This window comes from Mandrillus leucophaeus, unplaced genomic scaffold (genome assembly GCF_000951045.1).
Source record: "Mandrillus leucophaeus isolate KB7577 unplaced genomic scaffold, Mleu.le_1.0 Scaffold748, whole genome shotgun sequence".
NCBI lineage: Eukaryota > Metazoa > Chordata > Mammalia > Primates > Cercopithecidae > Mandrillus > Mandrillus leucophaeus.
In genome coordinates, this window is record NW_012108119.1 from 526,275 (window position 1) to 534,009 (window position 7,735).

Below are 7,735 nucleotides of genomic sequence, written 5' to 3' on the forward strand. Positions count from 1 at the left end.
CTTCATTTTGTTGATATTTTCATTTCCTTTGTTTCCACTTTGTTTTGTGCTGCTCTGATATAATTTCTTCCCTTCTACTAATTTGGGGCTTGATTTTTTTCTTTCCATTTTTGAATTCTATAGGTTTTTGGTAACAGGTGGTATTTGGTTACATGAGTAAGTTCTTTAGTGGTGATTTGTGAGATTGTGATGCACCCATCACCCGAACAATATACCCTGATCCCAATTTGCAGCCTTTTATCTCTCACCCACCTTCCACCCTTTCCCTCAAGTCCCCATAGTCCATTTATGATTCTTATGCTTTATGCTTTGCATCCTCATAGCTAAGGTTCCACTTACGAGTGAGAACATAGGATGTTTGGCTTGCCGTTTCTGAATTACTTCCCTTAGAAAAATATTCTCCGTTTCCATTCAGGATGCTGCAAATGCCATTAATTCATTCTTTTTTTATAGCTAGTGGTATTCCATCATATTCAATACTACATCATAGTAGTTTCGTTATCCACTCATTGATTGATGGGCAGTTGGACTGGTTCCATAATTTTGCAACTGCAAATTGTGCTGCTATAAGCATGTGTGTGCAGTATTTTTTTTTATGTAAGAACTTCTTTTCCTGTCAGTAGATACCCAGTACTGGGATTGCTGGATGAAATGGTTCTACTTTTAGTTCTTTAAGGAATCTCCACACTGTTTTCCATAGTAGTTATACTAGTTTACATTCCCATCAGCAGTGTAGAAGTGTTCCCTTTTCATGGCATCCACACCAACATCTTTTTTTTTTTTTTTTTTTTTTTGTGAGTATAGCCACTCTTGAAGGAGTAAGGTGTCATCGCATTGTGGTTCTGATTTGCATTTCTATGATTATTAGTGATGTTAAGCATTTTTTCACATGTTTGTTGGCCACTTGTATATTTTCTTTTGAGAATTGTCTGTTCATGTCCTTAGGCTACTTTTCGATAGGATTTTTTTTTTTTTTTTTTCCTGCTAATTTGTTTGAGTTCCTTGTAGATTCTGGATATATATTCTTGATTTTTTAGTTTCCTGAGGTGCATTGTTTGGTAATTTGCTTAAAATATTTCTATTTTTTTTGACATAGGCGTTTGTTACCAAAAGTGTTCCTCTTAGTACTAATTTGGCTATATTATTAGGTTTCAGTATGTCATGTTCCCATATTCATTTGTTTCAAAAATTTTATTGATTTTCTTCTGAATTTCTTCATTGGCTTATCAATTGTTCCAAAGTATGCTGTTCCGTTTTCATATATTTGTATAGTTTCTAAAGTTTCTTATTATTGATTTGTAGTTTTATGTCATTGTGGTTTAGAAAATATTTGAAATGATTTTGATTTTTAAAAATTTACTGAGACTTTTTTCGTGACTTAACAGATGGTCTATTCTGAAAATTGTTCCATTGTTGATGAGAAGAATATGTATTATACATCTGTTGAATGAAATGTTCTATAAATATCTGCTGAGTCCATTTAGCATAAAGTGCAGTTTAAGTCAAAAGTATTCTTATTCATCTCTTGTCTAGATGTTGTGTCCAATGCTGAGAGTGGGGTATTGAGATCCTTAACAATTATTGTATTAGGGTCTATCTCTCCCTATAGCTGTAATAATAGTATTTGCTTTATATGTCTGGATGTTCCATTTGGAGCTCTATTGTTCATTTATCATGATATAATGATCTTCTTTGTTTACTTTTAGATTTTTTGACTTAAAATCTATTTTGTCTGATATAAGTATAGCTATTCTTGCATACATTTCATTTTCATTCGTGTGGAGTATCTTTTTCTGTCCTTTCACTTGCAATGTACCTGTCTTTACAGGTGAAGTGAGTTTCTTGTAGGCAGTATATACTTGTGTCTTGGTTGTTTTTATCTATTCAGCCAGTCTATATCTTTTAAATGTGGAATTTAAACCATTTACATTCAACATTGTTATTGATATATGAGGGCTTACTCCTGTCATTTTGTTAATTATTTCTGATTGTTTCTTAAAACCTTAATTCTTTTCTGTCTCTCTTATTGCTTATCTTTGCAGATTAGTGGATTTCTGTAGTGATAATAGTTGATTCCTTTCTCTTGCTTGTGTATCTGGTCTACTAGTAAGTTTGAAACTGTCCTGTATTTTCATGATGGTAAATATTATCCTTTTACTTACAGTTGTAGAACTCCTTTAAGCATTTCTTGTAGGGCTGATCTATCACAAAGAAGAGTGAGAAATTCTCTCAGCTTTTCTTGCCTGGGAAAGCTTCATTTCTCCTTCATTTCTAAATAATAGAATATTATTTTTCTTTCTAAACTTTGAATGTATTATTCCATTCTTTCCTACCCTGTAATGTGTCTGCTGAGAAATCTGTTGTTATTCTGAAGGGGATTCCTTTATATGTGACTTGATATTTTTCTATTAGTCTTAGAATTCTCTGTCTTTGACTTTTGACAGTGTTCCTTGGAAGCTGTCTTTTTTGGGTTTAATCTGTTTTAGAATATGTAGGCTTTTGGTATCTGTATGTCTATATCTCTTCCACATCTTGGGAAGTTTTCAGCTATTATTTTTATTAATGTTTTTCTTGCCTTTTCCCATGTCCTCTCCTTCCAGAATTTCCAAGTTGAAAATTTGTTTGCTTCATGTGATCTCATGTCATGTAGGATTTCTTCTTTTTTTTCTTTTTTTCTCTGGTTCAGTTTTTCTAAAAGATTTGTCTTCAAGTTCTGAATTTTTTTTTCTGCCCAATCTAGCCTATTGTTGCAGCCTGTAATTGTACTTTTTATTTTATTTATTAAATGTTACAGTTCTAAGATTTTGGTTTGGTGCTTTTTTATAATATCTATTCATTTTGTTGAATTTCTCATTCAGATAGTGAATTGTTTTCCTGATTTATTTGCATTGTATTTCTGTGTCCTCTTGTATCTCACTGAATTTCCTTTAGATCGTTATTTTTATTATTTCTTCAGGCATTACATAGATTTTCTTTCCTTGGGGGCTGTTAACTGAGAATAATATGTCCCTTCAGAGATGTCATGTTTTTTTGTTTTTGTTTTTGTTTTTTTTCATATTTCATGTGTCTCTACATTGATATCTACATATCTTGGGTGGCAGTCACTTCTTCTAATTTTATGAAGTACCTTTTGTATGGCAAGACATTGCCCTGTAGATGTATTTATAGTGTTGGTTGAGCAGGGTGCTTTGGCTTTGTTTCTAGTTGGATATAGGAGTGTAGTCTCCACATGATTTCTTTGGCTGTAATCAACATCAGTGTTGTCTGTGTGTCCTTCAGTGGCTTAGGCTACAGTTCTTTGTGGAAGCTGTGGCATGGCTTTGCTGGGGATAGGGATGCCAAGTGTTGCAATACTTGGGATCCTAGTGGGCACACATGGACACTGGAAGTAGTGGTCATGGGTCCTGGATGAGATGATCACTGGACTCCAGGGATATGACTGCAATGCTGGGTCCAACTGGTGTCGTAATGAAGAAACGCCCTGGGTGGATATTGGGGATGCCAATAGGGCCTTAATGATATAGGTATGCAGGGGCTATTGGGCTATGGCTGCAGGGCAGGATCTAGTCCGATGGTGACTCCATTCTCAAAATGATGCTATACTGCCTCTGCTTGGGTTCTGAGAACGGAGTGGGGGCCCAATGTGAATTCACTGTCTGAATGTAGATGCGTGTACTCAGACAGCTCCCTAAAATAGACTTAGGGTCTGTGCAGGCTGAGTGACTCTCCTGTAGCTGGGATTGCCTGTATCTATGTGGAAAGGTGAATTGTTAGGGACTTCTCACTTATCTTTTTTCCACAAAGGGGAAATACCTCTTGGCTCTATGCTGATACCAGCTGGCTGCTTTGCTTTTCCTTCCTTGCTGTCCTCTCAGATTTCCATGCCTCAGAGGGCATTTGTCACTTCCTTGCTGAATTATAGTATACTCTCTTTGCTCTCTTAGATTCCATATTCACCATGTGATTATCTACTTGCTGTTTATGTCCTTTCTTTGTGGAGGGAGTTAGTTCTGGGTGCCTCTAGTCAGTCATCTTAATCTGAATCATCTTTTATTTAATTATTGATATAGTTATGTTTAATCTATCATCATGTCACTTATTTTCCATTTCTCCCAACCAATCTCCATTCCCTTTTTCCTCTTTTCTACCTATCAATATTATGTTAACTACTCTATAAAGACCATCTATAGTTCTCCAAAATATTTCTTCTGTTCACCTGTGTCCTCTGGTATGCTGTTTTCCACATTCTATTTGGTTGAAAAGGAAAAATTATTGGGGTAAATAAAATGAAACTAGTTTGGGAAAGAGTAGAGAACATAAACATAAATAAAAGATATTAAGTCATATGTATAGCATTACCCAACTGATGAACTAAAATAAGACAGTGATTTAGTGTATTGCGCTGATCTGTTTTCAAACATTGATTTGATCTCCAATTCAAAACTCAGTATTTTGTTCCAATATCAGAGAGCTCTCTAGGTTATTATTTGCTCAGCACATTTGAAATCAAATATTAATTTATTTTTGAAAAAGAGTAAGTATATCGGCTGTTTAGTGGTTAAAATTATGACCCTTAGCATTTGAATCCTAGCTTAAAAAAGCAGCCAAAGTTTTTAGTCTTCTATATTCTTTCTCCTCAGTAGTAAAACAGTGAAATACATTGCGTCTACTTCCTAGGGTTTCTGTGAAATTTAGATGAGTAAAATGTAACATAAGAAACAAAATAAATTAGCATTACTCTCATAAAATAATTTAAAAAATAGTCTCAATGGCATTGAAAGCAATGTATTAATTTTTACAATGTTTCAAATGTGTATTTTCTAAAACTATGTAAGAATAAGTGCACTAAACAAATTATATATGAAATCTCAAATTCTATCTATTCTAGTGTCACCAGGGCTTGTTCTTAAAGGAGCCATCCATAATAATTCTCTGTATGAGATAATGTTTTTCGTAACAGCCAACCTCAATTCACCTCCTTCGAAATGGTGTTTTTGCTCAATTTTCCTTGGTTCTTGTGACTGTAGGGAGCTTATCACAGCAGGCTTGAAAATAAGAAACAATATTTCTCTCTTCTTGGTCCATTATGTATAAAATTGTGATGTTAAAATGCTTTTTGAATCACTTGGATTAGCCTAAATGATGATGGCTTGAAGTTTTTCTGTAATTTTTAAAAAGACTTTATCTTTTCTTTCAGAATAATTTTGAGTTCACAGAGAAGTCGAGAGGAAGGAACAAAGATTTTCTATATATCCTCTGAACCCACACATGCATAGCCTCCTCCATTGTCAACATCCTTACCAAAGTGGAATCTTTGCTGCAATTGATGAACCCACACTGACACATCTTTGGAAATGTTCATATATCATCTTCTCCAAAATGAAATAATGATTTGTAATGACTCACTCAAGGCAAAATGGATATGTTACTAATGAGTATTTTCTTTAATGGAGTGGGTCCTAGTATTGCAAATAATGCTCATTATTCTTTGGCAAATCTATGTCAATACATACTTTTGTGGATTCTTAAAGAATAAGGATTTAAGCATATGCAGAAGCACAATAAGTTAGATTTCTTTTTAACATAAAGAGAGTAACACAACAAGAACCCAGCAGACATCAGTGAACCTTCAATTGTAAATAAAGATTCCATGGAAATGTATAATTAATAAAATCAAGTCATTTTTAATAATATTGAATGTCACTATATGAGATTGGCAATAGTGAGTCAAGCTTTATTGCCAGGTTTTTAGTGAAACTCAATTGGAAACATTGTCATCACCAATGTGAAGTAGTTAAGTAATAAATATCTTAGTGAATTGAAGAATCTAGTAATCTGTTGTAAACAGATTATTGTCACATTACATTAGTATCACTAATTACGTTACATATTACATTAGTATTGCATTATGTTAGTATCACTAATGTGAAATTAATGTGATACTCTCATATTATATTAGTATCACTAATTATCATTATAGTGCACTTCATAAGAGTGTGATTGTAGGCCAACATATTAGTGGCTTATTATGTCTACATAAAAAGCTTGTAGAGAAAATAATTAATTATGATCGTGATCCTCCTCAGCAGCAATAGCAGCAAGGATAACAGGGCTATTCTCACTTTAATACAAAATTCTCACTTCCTTATTCTGAAGGAAGCTTCCTAAAGATATCTAAAATATGCAGAGAAAGATGGATAGAGAAAGAGAGAGAGAGAGAGAAAATGAATCTATCTAATATTAATACTTTATGCATGTAGTTAGGTAGATAGATGATAAACAGGTGTTATGCATGTCTTATGTGTTCTTTTAAGTTAACAGATACTTATTTTCACTAATTTTCACACAGAAGCAAAGTTAAAGACATATTTAATAATTTTCTTTTTTCCTTTTATTTTGCATTAAGCAAGAAAGAATAATGATTTTAGGTGTTCTAGTCAGATTGGAATCAATCTTGTGGGGATTGCGAAAAGACGTTCTCAAGAAACAAATACAGAGGTCTGCTCCATGTGAATTAAATATCTGCTTATTTTTTTACCTCAATTTTAAGTATCTTAAGAATTTTGTGAACATTATTTTAGAACATCACAGTTAAGATCATTTAGCAATGTGTAAAGAAAGAGAAGTTTCAAAAGTTTTAAATCTTTTAAATGTAATAAGCATATAATTATGCAGCCTATATATCAGTATTGTGATAAATACTATATAATATACCCATGAATGGTGTAAAAGAAATGGTAGAGACAGAAAGCAAAACTGTTATGGTTATTGTTGCTACTTTATTCTGTAATATCAGTGACATATCATAAAAAGACTACTCCTGACAAGAAAATTCTTAAACATTTAGGAGAAATTTAAATTATGTTTTTATGTATGATTTGAACTCAGCTTTATGAACTAGTACTACCTACATTAATATTGACTAGTTGGTAAATATCAGTCTTAAGTAAATACAACACACTAAAACAAGAAAGGGGGCATTCCGGTGCACTAAATTATTTGCAGAGGCATATTGTAGTCCTTCAGTTGGAGAAGAATTGGGGATTTAGGAACCTACATGAAACATTAAGCACTTTGTAAAATCTTACTGAATGAGTAAATATAATATCTCTAGGTCATAGAATTTCATATCAAAATATAAAACTCTTGTCCTACTTTTGTATTAAAAATCAAATGAAAGCCAAAAAACTGAATGAAAAATTCAAAATTCTTGTTAGTTTTACAGTCTAACAGTAACACATAAAAACCTGTCTCTTACTTCACTCTTGGGCATTTAGAAGATGTTCTAAATTCCTATTTATAACACAGGTGTATAAAAGTAGCATGTTGGATGAGGCCTGTGGCCTGCTGGGAACACGGACAAAGGAAACACAGACTATGCGTCAGGCAAATAATTTAAAAAATCACACTGAACCTTCATAGCAACCCTGCATGCTCAGGTCAATGTCCCATGTCTACTATTCCAAAATAAAATAAAGTAAAATAAAACAAAAACAGTAAAAGCCAAAGTATAATTATAAGTTTTTGTAAATTCATTTGTTAGCAAGTTATGCTTTAAATGTGATGCCATTTACACTTTTTTTAATCTGACCAAGTGAGAATTTTTTTGTTTCTCTGCAAAAATATTAACAGATTTATTAAGTATGATATAGTATGCATTATATGTATTGTATTACTCTTCAAAAAATTTTACAAATACATTCCAAAATATATGTGGTCCCAAGCATTAGTGACA